The sequence below is a fragment of the Dasypus novemcinctus genome, chromosome X, assembly GCF_030445035.2.
Source record: "Dasypus novemcinctus isolate mDasNov1 chromosome X, mDasNov1.1.hap2, whole genome shotgun sequence".
NCBI lineage: Eukaryota > Metazoa > Chordata > Mammalia > Cingulata > Dasypodidae > Dasypus > Dasypus novemcinctus.
The window spans coordinates 146,896,354-146,915,251 of record NC_080704.1 but is presented as its reverse complement, the minus strand read 5'-3'; the positions used below and the strand labels follow the sequence as shown (position 1 = coordinate 146,915,251).

The 18,898-nt window shown below is 38.9% G+C and overlaps 1 pseudogene; it reads right to left on the bottom strand.

Annotated features, from left to right (window-relative positions):
- Positions 1 to 1,730: 1,730 nt before the first annotated feature.
- On the bottom strand, positions 1,731 to 14,888 carry LOC101413231 (phosphatidylinositol transfer protein beta isoform pseudogene; annotated as a pseudogene).
- Between the last annotated feature and the right edge of the window lie 4,010 nt (positions 14,889 to 18,898).

Genomic DNA, 18,898 nt, shown 5'->3' with positions numbered 1-18,898 from the left:
CCATAAGGAGAGCTGCTCAGCATGAAAGAAAGTGCAGCCTGCCCAGGAATGGCACCACACACATGGAGAGCTGACACAACAAGATGACGCAACAAAAAAAAACACAGATTCCCATGCCGCTGACAACAACAGAAGCAGACAAAGAAGAACACACAGCAAATAGACATAGAGAACAGACAACTGGGGCAGGGGGTGGGGGAGAAGGGGAAATAAATAAATAAATAAATCTTTAAAAAAAAAGACACAGACTGTTGGAATGGATAAAGCAATATGAGCCATCTATATACTATCTACAAGATATTTACCTTAGACACAAGAACACAAATAGATTTGAAAGTGAAAGGCTGGAAAAAGATACTTCATGCATGCAGTAACCAAAAAAAAGGCTGAGTAGCTGTACTTATAATGAATGAAATAGGTTTTAAAAGCAGAACTGTTATTAGAGACAAGAAAGGACATTATATATTAATAAAAGGAGAATTCACTGGAATAAATAACAATCATAAATGTATATGTACCTAACCAGGAAGTTCCAAATTACATGAGGCAAGCAATGGCAAAACTGAAGGAAGAAATAGAGGTCTGTCTCCACAATAATAATTGGAGTCTTCAGTACACCACTCTCATCATTGGATGGAACATCTGGGCAAAGGATCAATAAAAAACAGAGAGCTTGAAAAATATGATAAATGAACTAAATCTAAAAGACATAAACAGAACATTGCACTCCAAAACAGCAGGATATACATTCTTAAGTGCTCATGGGTCATTCTCCAGGATAAAACATATGTTGGGCCACAAAACAGACCTCAATAAATGTAAAAAAGATTGAAATTATATAAAGCATGTTCTCTGATCATAATGGAATAATGCTAGAAATCAACAATAGGCAGAAAAAAGGAAAATTCACAAATATATGGTAATTAAAGAACACAAATAATAAGTGGGTCAGAAAAAAATTGCAAGAGAAATCAACAAATATCTTGAGAAGAATGAAAAAGAGAACACAGCATATCAGAACCTATGGCATGCAGCGAAAGCAGTACTCAGATGGAACTTTATAGCCCTCAATGCTTACATTAAAACAATGAATGTCTCTGTAGGAGTCTGTATATAGGTCTAAAATAAAAAATTGTAAGTCTGATTTAAAGAACAGAGAGATAATGAAAGACTATATATATTGGTCCATGACTTGACATTTATGAAACATACCAGCTAGTATTACATTGCAGTCAATTTGTCCATTAAGTGATATTACTCTGATAATTATTAAAATTGTTCCAGGTATATATATTAAAAATAATGTCTTCTGCATTCTTGCTGTAAGCACAGTGCTTTGGAGAAATTGTACTAACCCCGTCAGTATGTTTGTATGTACATATATACACAAGCTTGTGTACCTCTTTTTTTAGGAGGTACTGGGGATTGAACCCAGGACCTCATACATGTGAAACAGGTGCCCAACCACCGAGGTACACCTTCTCCACAAGTGTGTGTACTTTTATCTGTAGTTCTACATGCATTTTATATACAGCTACAGATAAACATGCACATACATATTTACACAAGTGGTTGGGAAACTGTGCATGTGTGTACATAGACAGAAGCATATGTCTGAGACATGTCAACACTGCAAGATACAGGTCAGATTCTTCTTCACTCATCCCTTGCTGCACTTGTTTCCCTCATTTGACCTTAATTATGTAAACAGTTTGATATTGTCTCTGACCTTACAGGGGACTAATCTGGACAACAGTAGCTGACATGCCTCAGACAGAACCGTCCTTATGTATTGTTTCTAGTTCTTTCTGAGTTTCATCTTCCATCCTCCTAATGCCTTCCATTGTCAGACCAATGGACTTGTCCATTCAACAAAAATGCTAGTGATGAAATTCATAAATACCCTGTTTTTCTTGCTTCTGCATGAAGTTTTCTACTTTGTTTTGGAGTCCCCACCACTTGAACTTGATGGTCACCAGCTTATGAGCACACATTTTAGGTTATTCTGGCTTGTTGTCCAGCTCCTTCCTCTAGTTGAGTCCCAAAGTGTCTCTCTTGGTCTTGACTGATTGGAATAATTCTGGGTCTTCATCAGTTTTGTATGCTGCTGGCTCTACCTCACTTTAATCTGCAATATCTATGTGGACAATTTCGACAGTTTTCCATGTGTTAGGATCTAAACCACATACATTTTCTAATGTTTCCAAGTTTGATTTGTACCATGTTTCAATTTTAATGACAAAATCATCTTTTGTATATTAATTTATTACAATTGTTGTATAGTAGTGTTATGCATTCTAGGATTTTTCATGAAATGCCAAGGAAACTTCAGGAGCAATTATCTTCATGAGTGCTGGGATTTTGTTCTTTAGGTGATACATTTTGTGTGTATACTGTCCCATTTCTCCATCCTTTTCATAGCTTTCTTTCGTTAAGATTTCAACTCATTCCCTACCACCAGCTTTATTCTTAATAGCTTCAGTCACAGAATGAAGCTATCCAACCTGATATTCCTGAACAGAACATGGCAAAACCACATAGAATTCCTTATTCAGCACCACTTCTAGAAACCTGCACAGCTGCTGTGGCTACTACCACCACTGCTGCCTCCACTACTGCCTCAACACTACCGAGTTTTGAGTGTTAATCTTGTACCTGGGTACTTTGCTGAATTATTTTATTAGTTCTAATAACTTTGTTGAGGATTTCTTAGAATTTTATGTCTATAGGATCATGTCATCTGCAAATAGGAAAAATTTCACTTCTTCCTTTCCAATTTGGATGCCTTTTATTTCTTTCTCATGTGTAATTACTATAGCTAGAAATTCTAGTAAAATACAGGGAAAGCTTTCAGTCTTTCATCATTATGTATGATGTTAGCTGTGGGCTTTTCATATATGCCCTTTATCATGCTGAGAAAGATTCTATTCCTAGTTTTCTAAATGTTTTTATCAAGAAGTGGTACTGGAATTTTTCAGATATCTTTTCTGCATCAGTTGAAATGATCATGTATTTTCTTCCCTTGGTTTTGTTAATGTGGTGTATTAAACTAATTTATTTTCTTATTTTGAACTATGCTGGTGTATCTGGGATAAATCCCACTTGATCATGGCTTATAATTCTTTTTTTAATTTTTAACAAAACAATTTTATTGATACATATTTTTAAACTTAATTTAACTTTATTTTTTTACTTATCTTATTTTAAAGTTAATAGATTACACAAAACATTACATTAAAAAACATAAGAGGTTCCCATATACCCCATTCCCCACCTACCCACCCCCACCATTTTTTAACTGTATTTTTTGAAGATACATAGATCATAAAAAATGTTACATTAAAAAATATAAGAGGTTCCCATATACCCCACATCCCACACAGCCCCACTCCTCCCACATCAATATACCCCACATCCCACACAGCCCCACTCCTCCCACATCAACAACCTCTTTCATCATTGTGGCACATCCATGGCATTTGGTGAATACATTTTGGAGCACTGCTGCACCACATAGATTATAGTTTACATTGTAGTTCATACTCTCCCCCCAGTACATTCAGTGGGTTATGGCAGGATATATAATGTGCAGCATCTGTCCCTGCAATATCATTTAGGACAACTCAAAGTCCCAAAAATGCCCCCACATCACATCTCTTCTTCCCTCTCCCTGCCCTCAGCAACTACCATGGCCACTTTCTCCACATCAATGCTACAATTTCTTCTGTTACTAATCACAATAGTTCTATATCTTTTTGAGTATATAATTCATACATGAACATACATAAACAATAAGTTTATAATAAAAGTGGTGAACTTACAAAACAAACATGCATATCATTATACAGGGCTCCCATACATCACCCCACCACCAGCACCTTGCATTGTTTTGATACATTTTTTACAAACTATGAAAGTGAATCATCAAAATACTACTAACTATAGCCCATATCTTATATTTGGTGTATTTTACCCCCAAACCACCCTATTATTAACATCCTGATTAGTATTATATATTTGTTAGAACATTCTCATTATAATTCTTTTGATATGTTGTTGGATTTGGTATGGAATTATTTTGTTGAAGATTTTAGCATGTATATTCATAAGGAATATTGATTTGTAGTTTTCTTTTCTTGTGGTATCTTTATCTCATTTTGGTATGAGGGTAATAATGGCCACATAGAATGAGTTAGGGAATGTTTTCTCTTCTTCAATTTTTTAGAAGGCTTTGAGCAGGATTGGTATTTATTCTTCTTAGAATGTTTGGTAAAATTCACCTATGAGTCATCTGGTCCTGGGTTTTTTGTTGTTGTTTTGGGGAAGTTTTCGTTTACTGATTCAATCTCTTTAGTAGCTATTAGTTTGTTGAGATCTTCTACTTCTTGAGTCAGTGTAGGTAGTTTGTGTATTTCTAGGAATTCGTCCATTTCATGGAGGTAATCTAATTGGTTGGCATTAAGTTTTTCATAGTATCTTCTTATATTCTTTTTTATTTCTGAGGCTGTGGCAGTTTGAGGCTTTTCTGTGGATCTCAGGAAAGATCATGTTCTTAAAGCTAATTCATTCTTGAAGGTGTGGGACCCTTTGATTGGCTCAGATTCAGTTAGGGGCCTTCAATTGAATTACATCAGCAAGACATAACCCAGGGTGGATCTTGGTCCTCTTGCTAGAGTCCTTTATAACTGGGAGAGAGAAAAAGGCTGCAAACACACGGAGAAAAGCAGCAGGGAAAGAGAAATCCCAAGAGGTTGAGAAAGAGGTCCTAGAGGCCAGAAGCTGGAATCAACATAACACAAAGGCTTGGAAAGAGGACTGCAAGAGGCTGAAAGAGATGAGGCCCAGAGGAGAGGGGAGAGATAAGTCATAAGCCTGATTGCCCACATCTGAGCTCAGGGAGAAAGTAAGCCTGGAGTAGGAGGCAGATACCCATACCACAGAGTCACCATAGTGTCTTGCCATGTGGCAGGAGTCCAGGATGGCCAGCAACCAACTTTGGTGAGACAACATCTCTGATGATGCCTTGATCTGGACATTTTCACAGCCTCAGAACTTTAAGCTTTTAACCTAATAAATTCCTATTATAAAAGCTAACCCATTTCTGGTACATTGCTCCCAGCAACTTTTGACAAACTAAAACAGAGGGGTTAAAAATAAATAAATAAATAAAACAGAGGGGTTGGTGGTAATGCCACCCTTTTCATTTTAAAAAAATATTTTATTGTTTTTTTAAACATGTTTAGATTACATAAATGTTACATAAAAAATATAGGGGATTCCCATTTGCCCCACTTCCCCCACCTCCCCCATTTTCCCACATTGACACCATCCTTCATTAGTGAGGTACATTCATTCAAATTGATGAACACACTTTGGAGCATTGCCACTAATCATGGATTAAAATTTACATTGTAATTTACACTCTCTCCCACCCAATTCTGTAGGTTATGGCAAGATTTATAATGGCCTGTATCTGTTACTGTAATATCATTCAGGACAATTCCCAAATCCTGAAAATGCCCTTATATTAAACCTGTTTTTCCCTCTCCCTGCCCTTAGAACCCCCAGTGTCCACTGCCTACACATCAATGATAAAAGGTCTTTCCTTGCTAGAATCACAATAAGTCTATAGTAGAATACCAGCAAGCCTACTCTAGTCCATAGTTCAGTCCCCAACCCTGAGGATTCTGGGATGGTGATATCCACTCCACCTCTAAGTGAGAGGGGGCTGAGATCCCATAAGGCTGACGGATGGGACTGTCTTGCTTGCAGTTGTAGACTCTCTCAGTTCCTTGGTATAGTAGTTACCCATCATCACCTCCTTGTTAGTTGTCCTGGATGAGACCAATGAACAGGAGAGTAGGTACTACAACTCTGTTGAGATTCAGGGCCCAGCAGCCACATAGACATCCCAAAGATTTAAGTCTCTTAGGCATACACCTACAAACTCTAGTACTAATTATAGGTCTAAACAGAAGGACAGAAGAGCCATGTGTAGGGAAAACACAACTGAGTCCAACTCTGTCACACTGAGGAGCATAAATTCCAAAGTAGGGCCCACTAGCAAGGCAACAAACTCCTGAGCTATCTGCCCTGACTATAGTGTCTGGATGTCTCCAGAGTCCTCAAGATCCCCCCTTTTCATTTCTGATTTTAATTATTTGTGCCCTCTCTTTTTTCTTTGTCAGTCTAGCTAAACACTTGTTAATTTTATTGCTCTTTTCAAAAAACCTGCTATTGGTTTCATTTAATCTATTGGGGTTTTTTTGGTTGTTGTTCTGTATTTCATTTATCTCTGATCTACTCTTAGTTATTTCTTTCTGCTGTTTACTTTGGGTTTAGTTTGTCCTTTTTTATAGATTCTCCAGTTGTAAGGTTAAGTCTCTTATCTGAGATCTTTCTTCTTTTTTAAGATAAACATTTAGAACTATAAATTTCCCTTTGAGTACTGCTTTAGCTGCATCCCATAAGATTTTATATTTTGTTTTAATTTTCATTCACCTCAAGATATTTCCCAATTTCCCTTGTGATTTCTTCTTTTATCCACTAGTTGTTTTAGAGTACATTGTCCACAACTATATTAATCTTACCATTGTCCCTCTGTTATTGATTTCTAGCTACATTCCATTGTGGTTGGAAGAGACACAATGTATAATATCAATGTTTTTTAAAAAAATTTTGGGGGCTTATTTTGTGACCTAACATATGGTCTATCCTGGAGAGTGAATCATGTGCACTAGAAAAGACTGTGTATTCTGTTGCTGATGGGTGAAGTGTTCTATATATGTCTGTTATGTCTAGCTAGTTTAGAGTGTCATTCAAGTCTTCTATTTCCTTATTTATATTCTGTAAAGATATTCTATCCATTATTGAAAGTGGTGTATTGAAATCTCTCACTATTAATGTAGAGCTATCTATTTCTCCTTTCAAATCTGTCGATATTTCCTTTGTATGTTTTGGGGCTCTTCTGTTAGGTGCATATATATTTATACTTTTATGTCTTCTTGTTTAATAAATACTTTTATCAGTATATAATGACCTTTGTCTCTCTTAACAAATTTTTACTTAAAGTGTATGTGATGGTTTGAAGGTGTATGTACCTCAGAAAAGTATGTTCTTAAAGTTAATCCTTTCCTGTGGGTATGGATGCATTTTAAGTAGGATCTTAAGTTAATTTAAGATGTGACCCACCTCAGTCAAGGTGGGTCTTAATCCTCTTACTGGAGTCCTTTATAAGAGAATGGAATTTAGACACAGAGAGAAAGCCATAGAAGCAAGAAGCTGCAAGCAAGGAAAAAAGAAGAGAAGGGAGGGACCAAGAGATGCCACCATGTGCCTTGCCATGTGAAAGAGGAGTCCAGGATTGCTAACAGCTGGTATTCAGGAGGAAATCATCATCTTGATGATGCCTAGATTTTGGGTTCAAACCAACAGGAATGGATTAGACTTAAGAACATGTTTTTTCTGGGGTACATACAGCTTCAAACCACCACACTCCATCCTCTGGTCCCCAAAAGACATGTTCTTTCCACATACAAAATACATTCACTCCGTCACAACATCACAAAAGTCTTAAGTTATTTCAGTAACAATGTTAAGTACAAAGTCTCATCAAAATTGGTTATAGGTATGGTCTCTCCTGGGGCACAGTTCCCTTCTGTCTGTGGACCTGTGGAACTCAGAGAACAGGTTATCTGCTTCCAGTATTCAAAGGAGGAACAGACATAGGACAAACACTTTCATTCCTATAGAGAGAAATTGGAAGGGAAACAGGGGTCATGCATCCCAAACAATTACAAAACCCTATAGGGAATACTCCATTAGATTTCAAGATATGAGTCACCTATGGAATGACATTTTGTCCTCTGGATTTGATGAAGCAGCAGCCCCAACTCTTCCAAGTGCTTGCACGAAAGCTATGCTCTCCCCCAAACACCGGGGTGAAGATTCCACCCTCTCCTAGTATCAAGATGGTGGCCAGGCTCTAGGTTCCACCCTCATCAAACATTGCGTTGACAGACAGACTCTCTGCAATCCTCCAGGCATCTGAGAAAACTGGGGTGGAAGCACTCTTCCTGAGCAATAGGATGGAAGGCCTGTTCTCTCCAAGTGCCAGGGAAAATTCACACTTTCCATACTCATGGGTGGGTTCACTCTCCTGGCCCAAGAAGATGTTTTCAGTCCAGACCTCAATTTCCATGCGCCTACCCTTGAAGTAATTTTTCCTTTAATATGTCCCTTAAGTCCAGGCTGGCAGTGGTTCCATGCATACAGATCTTGCAAAAAAACTTGTCAGTTTTGCATGTAATTCACAGTGGTCCAAACCATCAGACAGTAGGTCTTTCCACAGATTATTCCTGTATAACTGCATTTTCACACCTGACTTGCACTGTAATGGCTGATTGGTTCCTTATTCAGTTAAACCTTCATACAAAGCACTATTCTCTGGTGGCTCACTTTCCAGAAACTTGGAATTTTCCAAACCATCAATTTCTTGATTCTTTGGGTCTATGAATTCAGTTCTCAGCTTATCCCTTTCCTCTTTCATTTTACTATATGCTGCAAGGTGAAATGAAGCTGCACTTTCCACTCTTAGCTTGGAAAGCTCCTAAGCTAAATATCCAAGCTCATCACTTTCAAGTTCTGCCTTCCATCTTGCATCACAACTCAATTCTGCCAACTTCTTTGCCACTTTAAAATAAGGGTCACCTTTCTTCCAGTTTCTAGTAACAATCATCATTTTCTTCTATGGCCTCATTGAAAGTACCTTTAGCATCCATATTTCTATAAATTATTTTTTCAAAGGAATCTAGGCCTATTCTATCAAGCACATCACAATTCTTCCAGCCTCTATTCATTCCCCAATTCCAAAGCTGATTCCACACTTTTGGTATTTGCAATAGCAGCACCCTGCTCTCCTGGTACCAAAATCTGTTTTAGTTTCTTAGGCTGGTCCAAGCAAATACCATGAAAAGATTCAGCCTAAACAATGGGATTTTTTCACTTACAGTTTTAAGGCCAAGAAAATGTCCAAATAAAGGCATCATTGAGGTGATGCTTTTTTCCTGAAGACTGGCTGCTGGTGATTATTGGTTCCTCCACCACATGGTAAAGCACATGGTGGCAACTGCTGGTCTTGCCCTTCTCTTCTGGGTTTCACTGCTTTCAGTTTCTTGCTTCCATTGCTTTTTCTCTCTCTCTCTGTATTCTCTATCTGGGAATGTCTTAATCTCTCCCTCATGTTTGAAAGTCTTCCTTGATATAAAATTGTTGATTGGCAATTGTTTTCTTTCAGCATTTAAAATATTTTGTACCACTGCCTTCTTGCCTCCATAGTTTCAGACGAGAAATTGGCACTTCATCTTATTGGGATTCACTTGTACATAATGTGTTCCCTTGTACATAATGTGAGTTGAGAGTACTGAAGCTCCCAGTACTCTCTCCTTGTCCTTGTCATTAGACAGTATAATTACTATGTGTCTGGGCATAGTTCCTTTGAGTTTAGGCTGTTTGGACTTTGTTGGGATTCTTGGATGTGCCTATTCATATCTTTCCTTAAATTGGGGAAGTTTTCTGCCATACTTTCTTTCTTTCTTCTTCTGTTGGGACTCCCGTAATGCATATATTTGCACACTTGATGGTAACCCACAGGTTTCTTAGTCTCTGTTTTTCTTTTTTTTTTTCTTTCTGCTCCTCAACTTGAATCATTTCACTTGTCTTTGAGATCACTGATTCCTTCTTCTGCCAGTTCCAATCTGCTGTTGATACCCTCTAGGGAATTTTTCATTTCAATTATTGTGTTCTTCAACTCCAATATTACTGTTTGGGTCCTACTGAGAATTTCAAATGGTTCTTGTATTGTTCATTTATTGTTTTCCTCATATCCTTTAGTTTTATTTATATGTGTCCATTTATCTCCTTGAGCATTTTTTTTTTACTTTTTAAATTTTTAAAATTTAATTGTATTTTTTTAAAGATACATAGATCACAAAAAATGATACACTAAAAAATATAAGAGGTTCCCATATACCCTACCCCACTCCTCCCACATCAACAACCTCTTTCATCATTGTAGCACATTCATTGCATTTGGTGAATACATTTTGGAGCACTGCTGCACTGCATGGATTATAGTTTACATTGTAGTTTACACTCCCCCCCAATACATTCAGTGGGTTATGGCAGGATATACAATGTCCAGCATCTGTCCCCACAATATAATTTAGGGCAACTCCAAGCCTGAAAATGCCCCCACATCACATCTCTTCTTCCCTCTCCCTGCCCTCAGCAACTACCATGGCCACTTTCACAATAGTTCTATAGTAGAATACCAGTAAATCCACTCTAATCCATATTTTTTTCCTCCATCTTGTGGACCCTGGGATGGTGATGTCCATTCCACCTCTAAATTGAGAGGGAGCTTAGATCCCACATGGTTGATGGATCTCCTTTAGCATATTAAGGATCATTTTTTAAAGTTTCTGTCCCATAAGTCCAAAATCTGGCCTTTTCAGTGATGGTTTCTGGATTTTCATCTTGTTCCTTTGGATGAGCCATCATTTTCCATTTCTTTGTTTGTCTTGTAATCTTTTGTTATACATTTTAACATTTTAAAGAGTTAACTCTGGTTTTTAGTTCCTTAGCTGTCTGTTCCTTAGGTTTGTATCTAGCTACTGACAAGACAGTTTTTTTTGAATGCCCAAAGGTCATCAAAACAAACAAACCAAAGCAAAAAGAACTTTTGCTGTCTTTTCAAATTGTTCTGCTTTGGCTGATGTTCTCTTCAGATCTTAGCCTTTCTATTCAGATGAGCCCAAGGCAAATGCAAAGTTAAGGGCCCCTTCTGTCTTATCTGAGCCTGGGTGGGGCTGCAGAGCCTGCTTCTATTCCTGGGCTTGTGCTAGCTAGAGGCTTAGGAATTCCCCTCTTTACAGTGTACAGGAGTTAGAGGAAACATCCCCTCTATTCCCTTTGAAATAGACTTTGACCCCCTGGGTGCTCTCTTGTGTGACTTAATGCAGTTATTCCTTTGCTCCAGGTCACTTCAACTTAATTGTTAATTAAACTCTCCCAGCTTTCTGCAAACTGTTTCTCTGCCCTCAGAACAAACTCTGGGAGGGCAAGCCTGAAACTGTTCCCTGGTTTGGTCTCTCAGACTTCCACCTGATAGATTGGCACTAATATACATGGACCCCAGTATCCACACAGGGGTCACTCTGCTCCTCTGGAATGGGGCCAGGGACCCACATGGGGGTGCAAGTTGGCTCCATCCATGTTGTTGTAGGGTGGAGGAGGGATCAGCAGTGTGCCACAAGCTTCTTCTTTGGCTTTTTTATTTTAAAAATTTATTAAAATATATCATTTATACATGAACATACATAAAAAATAACTGTATAGTAAAGTTGTGAACTTACTAAATGAACATGCTTAACATCATACAGGGATGCCATACCTCATCCCCCTACCAATACCTTGAATTGTTTTGAAACATTCATAACAAATTATGAAAGAGCATCATCAAAGTATTCCTAACTGTAGTCCATATCTTACATTTGTTGTATTTTCCCCAAACCACCCTATTATTTTTTTGTTCATAAACCAATTTATCTAAAATGTACAATCAATGGCATTTGGTATAATCACAAAGTTGTGCATTCATCACTTCAATCAATATTGGGGTATTTTCATTTCTCCAAAAAAGAAAAACAAAAACAAACCACCATTATACTCAGATGTTAGCTCTATTAATTACAAATCCTATGATGTGCTTTCATTTCTTTTCATTTCCAAACATTCACAACTTTTTACCAATTCTGCACCTCAGCTTTTCATGCTCTAACCACATTCTATTCTCTGGTGATTTATATTATATTATTAACTACATGAGTTTGCTCATTATATTTAGCTCATAAGAGTGTAATCATACAATATTTGTCCTTTTGTTCCTGGCTTGCTTCATGCAACATAATGTCCTCTAGGTTCACCCATGTTTTCATATGCTTCATGATTTCATTTCTTCTGACAGCTGCATAATTTTCCATCGAGTGTATATGGCATAGTTTGTTTACCCATTCATCAGTTGATGGACACATGGGTTGTTTCCATCTTTTGGAAATTATGAGTAATGCTATTATGAACATCAGTATGCAGATGTCTGTTCATGTCACTGCTCTCAGTTCTTCTGGGTATTTACCTAGTAGCAGTATGCCAGGTCACATGGTAAATCTATATCTAACTTTCTTAGGAACCACCAAACAGAATTCCCCAGTGGCTGTACCATTCCACATTCCCACCAGCAGCAAATAAGCATTCCTATCTCTCCACATTTTCTCCAACACTTGTGGGTTTCAGTTCTTTTTAAACAAACCAATTTTATTGATACATATTAATAAAGCATAAATCCACCCAAAGAGAACAATCTTTGGTATTCGGTGTAATCATATATTTGTGCATTCATCTCCCCAATCATTTCCAGAGCACTTTCATTATTCCAAGAGTAATAATAAAATACAGATGAACAAACAAAACTCATCACCTCCAATCTCTCAATGCCTCACCTGCTGTACACAGCTGCTATTTTTTTCTTCTCTAGTATATTTATATTTTGTAAAAACAGTCATATATGCAATATCACTCATATTCATGTTTTACATGAGGTTTTACTATCTTATACAGTCCATGTTACAGTTTTAGCTTTCCTTCTAGTGATATACATGACCTTAGACTTTCCCTTTCAACCACTGTCATACCCATACAATACTCTGTTAGTTAAAAACACCATGATATACTTAAGCCACATGTTTTTTTTCCCCTTTAAGGCTGTAGCACTCCCTTTAGTATCTCTTGTAATTCTGGTCCTTTGGGAACAAATTCTACCAGTTTTTGTTAGTCTCTGAACTCACCCTCTTTTTTTGTCTGTTTTTAGCATTTATTTTTTATTGTATTTTTGGAAGATACATAGATAACAAAAAATGTTACATTAAAAAAATATGAGGTTTCCACATACCCCACACCCCACACTGCCCACTCCTCCCACATCAACAACCTTCTTCATCACTGTGGCACATCCACTGCATTTGGTGAATACATCTTGGAGCACTGCTGCACTGCATGGATTATAGATCATATTGTAATTTACACTCTCCCCCAGCATATTCAGTGGGTTATGCCAGGATATATAATGTCAGACATCTGTCCCTGCAATATCATTTAGAATCAACTCCGAGTCCCAAAAATGCCCCCACATCACATCTCTTCTTCCCTCTCCCTGCCCTCAGCAATTACCGTGGCCACTTTCTCCAGATCAATGCTACACTTTCTTGCATTACTAGACACAATAGTTCTATAGTAGAATACCAGTAAGTCCACACTAATCCATAGTTTATTCCTCCATCCTGTGGATCCTGGAGTGGTGGTGTCCACTTCACCTTGATGTCAAGAGGGGGCTTATATCCCACATGGTTGACAGATGCAATTCTCTTGCTTGGAGTTGTAGGCACTCTTGGTTCCCTGTAGTGGTGGTTGACCATCTTCACCTCCTTGTTAGCTGACCTGGGTTAAGTCCAATGAACAGGAGAGTAGGAGTTTGCAATTTTGCTGAGGCTCAGGGCTCAGCTGGCACATGTCCAGTCCAGAGATTCAAGTCTTCTGGGTATACACTAACCCCAGTGCCAAGTAAAACCCCAGTGCCAAGTAACCCACAGGTTCAGTAAAAGTGACAGAACAGGCATGTGTAGAAAGGTCACTTCTGAATACATTCTAATTTAGAAAAATCAAAATAAAGTAAAAATAAATTGGGGTATTAAAAAAATGAAAAATACCATAAAACTTTGTTTTTGACATTTTGCCTTTCATCACTATAACAGGTGTTGCCCTGCATATACAGTGGCAAGGCAATTTCTTTTATTTCTTCTTCAGTGTCTACATCCTTTAATTTTCTAATTTTTAATTTTGTCTTCAAAAAAGTTTTAGATCTCAGTAAAGTCACATATACAATATAGAGGACTACCATATATCCAACTTCAAACCATTTTCCCTCTTCCCCAGCAATGACCTTTTTACATGTTCATGTTATATTTGCTGCAGCTGATGTACAGATATTGAAACATAGCTATCAAACATGGTTCCATTTTGGTTTACATTATGGTTTATATTTTAACTGTACAATTTTCTAAATTTTTAGTTACCTTATGTTTTACATTATGATTTACATTTTAGCCTATAGACTTTTATACCTTTTTGGTGAAATTTAACATGTCCTATATCCATCATTGCACAATCTTGTAGAACACTTCCATTGCCTTCCAGTTACCCTGCTTCCATCTATTCTATTCCTCTCTCCCCCTCCCCTCACGGCCCACAGTGACAATCAAGCTACATTGCTTGAAGGACCAGATTCACAGATACTTACAACAATGCTGAGGGCTTGACATACTAGACTGTCCTCCCCCACTGCGAGCCACCAATTCTCTTGAGAGACACAATTCCCTCTGTTTAAGAACATCAGGCCTCCTCAGGATGTGGGTACACCTTCCCACCATTGTATGGATCTCCACCCAATAATATAACACACTATGACAAGAAGAGCACTCACACACTCCCTAGAAGCCTGCCCCTGTGCCAGATGCTCCCCCCCTTAAGCACCATAAGCAGGTAACCCTTCCTTATTATATTTTCTAAAGAGTTTTCTCAACCACATACCTGACAATCTCCCATGTTCAACTGTTCCCCCCAACATTCCCCCCAATTCCTTGGGCCATCTGACCCATCCTCCCAACCCTAGCCCCCCTCAAGCCTGCAAAAGCCCCACCTAATAGTATTCCTATGCCCCCGTCCTGTCCCTTTCCTGTACAAATACTTACCTCCACTTTATCATAGATTTTACCCATGTAGGCATCAGCTCAAAACCTTCCTCTCCCCCCACCCCAATTTCTTGTAAGCCTATCCAGTCTCTTGCTCTCTGAGACAGCTTGGTTTGTTTATTTCATATCAGAGAGGTCATGTAGTATTTGTCCTTCAATGCCTGGCTTGCTTCACTCAAAATAAGGTCCTCAAGATTCATCCATGTTATCCCATGTGTTTGTACTGTTTTCCTTCTTATAGCTGAGAAATATTCCATTGTATGTATATACCATATTTTGTTTATCCATTCATTTGTTGATGGGCATTTTCACCCTCATTTTTGAAGGATAATTTTGCCAGATAACAGATTTCTTGTCTGGCAGTACCTTAAATACATCATACTGCTTTCTTCTTGCCTCCATGGATTCTGATGAGAGATTGGCACTTAATCTTATCAAGTTTCCCCTGTATGTGATGCTTTGCTTTTCTCTTGCTGCTTTCAGAATCCTGTCTTTATCTCTGATACTTACCATTCTGAACAGACGTGTCTTGGGGCAGGTCTATTCAGATTTATTCTGTTTGGGGTGCATTGTCCTTCTTGGGTACTGTGATGGTTAGGCTATTGTGTCAACTCCAGGTAATTGTTCCCAGTTGTTTGGTCAAGCTAGCACTGGGCTAATAGGAAATGATTCCAGCACTGAGTGAGAATTTCCCAGCTCATCTTTGGACAGCCAGTGTCTCCCAGAACCTTCAATGTACTTTCATTGGAGCCCCTGGTTGCAGCCTGCCTGAGGAACCTGGACTTGTGCATCCCCACGGTCACGTGAGAGGCCCATAAAATCACATACTATTGACGGATATCTCTTGTTGATTCTGTTTCCCTAGAGCACCCTGATTAATACAGGTATTGATATTATGTCCTTCATAAGGGTTGGGAATTTTTAAGTCATTATCTCCTTAAATATTCTTTCTGCCCCTTTTCCATTCTCTTCTCCTTTTGGGACACTGATAATGCAAATATTTGTGTGTTTTGCATTATCATTCATTCCATTTTTGCATTATCATTATGCCCCATTTTTTCCAATCTCTTCTCTCTTCTCTTTCTGCTCTCCTGTCTTTCCCAGTTTGGATGTTGTGTCTTCAAAATCACCAAAACTGTCTTCAAGCAATTCAAATCTGCTCTTATATGCCTCAAATGTATTTTTATTTATTTTATTTTTTAAAAGATTTTATTTATTTCTCTCCCCTTCCCTCCCCCCCATTGTCTGCTCTGTGTCCATTCGCTGTGTGTTCTGTGTTCGCTTGCATTCCTGTCATGCAGGACCAGGAAACTGTGTTGCTTTTTTTTGTTGTTGCATCATCTTGCTGTGTCAGCTCTCCATGTGTGTGGTGCCGCTCTTGAGCAGGCTGTGCTTTTTTCACGTGGGGTGGCTCTCCTTGTGGGGCACACTTCTTGTGCATGGGGCTCCCCTATGTGGGGACACCCCTGCATGGCATGGCACTCCTTGTGCACGGCAGCACTGCACGGGCCAGCTCACCACACAGGTCAGGAGGCCCTGGGTATAGAACCCTGGACCCTCCATATGGTAGGTGGACACTCTATCAGTTGAGCAACAACTGGTTCCCTCAAGTGTATTTTTACACTTCCCTTAAGGTCTGTTACTTCTTTTTTTTTTTTTAATTTCCTTTTGCTTCTTATCTTTTGATTTTTCTGTTACTTTTCTTTACGAGCTTTCAAATTGTTCTTTATGCTCTCCCAGTATCTTCTTAATATCCTTTATTTCTTTAGTCATATTTTATTCAAATTCTTTGAGGCGATTTAGGAAAGTTTTGTGATCATCACTGATTAATTGTACTAAGTCCTGTATCTTTTCAGGATATTTGGTTAGTTTTTCTGGCTGGGTCATCTCTTTCTGTTTCCCAATATGGCTTGTAATTTTCTGTTGATGTCTAGGTGATGTGAGCTATGGGTGGGAGGCTCTTTGTCTCTTCAGAGATAACCTTAACCTAAACTGTCCTGACTTGTGGGTGTGGAACGGTAAGAGGCTGCAGTCCTGCCCTTGGTGACTATGGCAACAACTCCAGTCCCAGGAGGCAATTTAGCAATGCAAACTCTATATACATACCAATCAGTCCAGGGAAACTCTGATGGTGGTGATGCCGAAACTTAAGGGAACTTGGACTTGGTCTCGAATGAGAAATATAATATAGCCTGTGCATAAATTCAAAATCATCTAATTCTGTATCCAAGTGTGCCTAGTCTCTAGAAATCCAGTTAAGTGATATGGGCTTTCAATGTTCAGAAAGGATGTAAGACTGAATATGTATTCAAGGTTGCATCCAGACAGAACGTGGGCAAGATGCTAATTCAAACTCACCTGAGGAGTGGGTGATATGTTAATTCAAAATCTACCTGGTATTCAGGTAAAGACTTAATTAACAAAGAAAGTAGTTTTCTTTGATAAAAGCACCATTTGACTCCCTACCCTGTATAAAAGAAACTTGAAAATCTTGTTCGGGGCTCGGGTTTGAAACAGAAAGCTCCCGAGTCTGGCCAGCTGTCAATAAACCATTTTTCCCTCTCAAAATCATTCCTGAGCCCTGGCCTTTCTATATGCAAATAAATGAACCTCTCTCAAATTCTACAACATAGGAATCTGAATATGTTAGTGAATTTAATCTGATGGCAAATTTCTCTTTCTATTGCCTATTTTTTTCTCTGTTCTTCTTTGATATTTGGTCAACTTATTCTCAGTCTTTAAAATTGTCCAGCTTAAGTTATCAAAATCAGAACCAGTATTTCTCCCAGGGGTAGGATACAAACAGAACTGAGCAGTTTTTGTCCATGCAATTTCTAGACCAGCCAGCAGATGGCATTGGTCAGAACACTTCTCCAGGAAGGTGTTTCAGTCTTGGCTTTCCTATGTTTCTGTGTTGAATCTCCAGAGTGGTGGTTGAAAGTAGGCTCTGCTGGCCGAATTCACTGAAGAAAAGCACCCCAACTCCCCCTCCCTTTTCCCTTGAAACAGCTGATGGGGAAGAAGATGTCTGTTCCCCTCTCAGTTGGCTGCTGTGAGCCAGAGGTTTTACCCTAGGTTAGTATCTTTGGGGGGGGGGGGAAGGGAGCCCTTTCTCGCTGCTGCAGGGCCTTGGTAACTCACATTTATTGTTTCAGCTTCTTCATCTCTCTGTCCCTCTCCCTCCTGGGAGTTGTGTAGCATTGTCCTGGTCTGCTGATCACCAAAGCAGTTCCCCCAAAGAGCTTTTGGCTCTTTCTCTGTTGTTTTTGTGAGAGCACTGAGCTCTGCTTGTTAATTCAATGCCATCTTCCCACAATTCCCTCTGACTTTTTTTTAAAGAGGTACCTGGGATTGAACCCAGGACCTCATACATGGGAAGAAGGCACTCAATCACTGAGTTATATCCACTCCCCAATGAAAGTTGGCTTTTTCTATTGTTTTGGTTTTTAGGAGGTACCAAGGTTGAACCCAGGACCTTGTACATGGGAATAAGGTGTTCAACCACTTAAGCTACATCTGTTCCCCTTTTCCATGGCTTTTGAAGCTGCATTTTCTTGATTCAGCTACCTGCCCAGCTAAGGTAACCATTAATCTAAAGGCCTTTAAGATTCCTCTGCTAACTTTGCTTTGAGGTGGGTTAAAACAATGGATGCCCTCAGAGCCAGCCCCTAGCAACTTGAAGTAGCTTACCAAAAGCAGAGATCAGATATCAGACCACACGCTCTGGGATTTTGGAGGACTGGATCTTTATGTCCCACCCGAGCACCAGCAAGCTGCACAAGGAGGCTGAGTTCCAATTCCTACTGCTGATTGCCATGAGGCTGAGGGGAGGAGGATGTTAGACACTAAAGGGAGGATGAAACTCACCATATTTACCTCAATTTACCAGCCTCTTCCTCCTGCTCCTCCCTGGATGCTGCTAGTTTTCCATTAAATTCCAGTGTTTCAAAACAGTTGATCCAGACAGTTTCTGCAAGCTCAATAGTTGTTTTAGGAGAGGGACTGATTCCTGGAGCATCTTACTCTACCATCTTCCC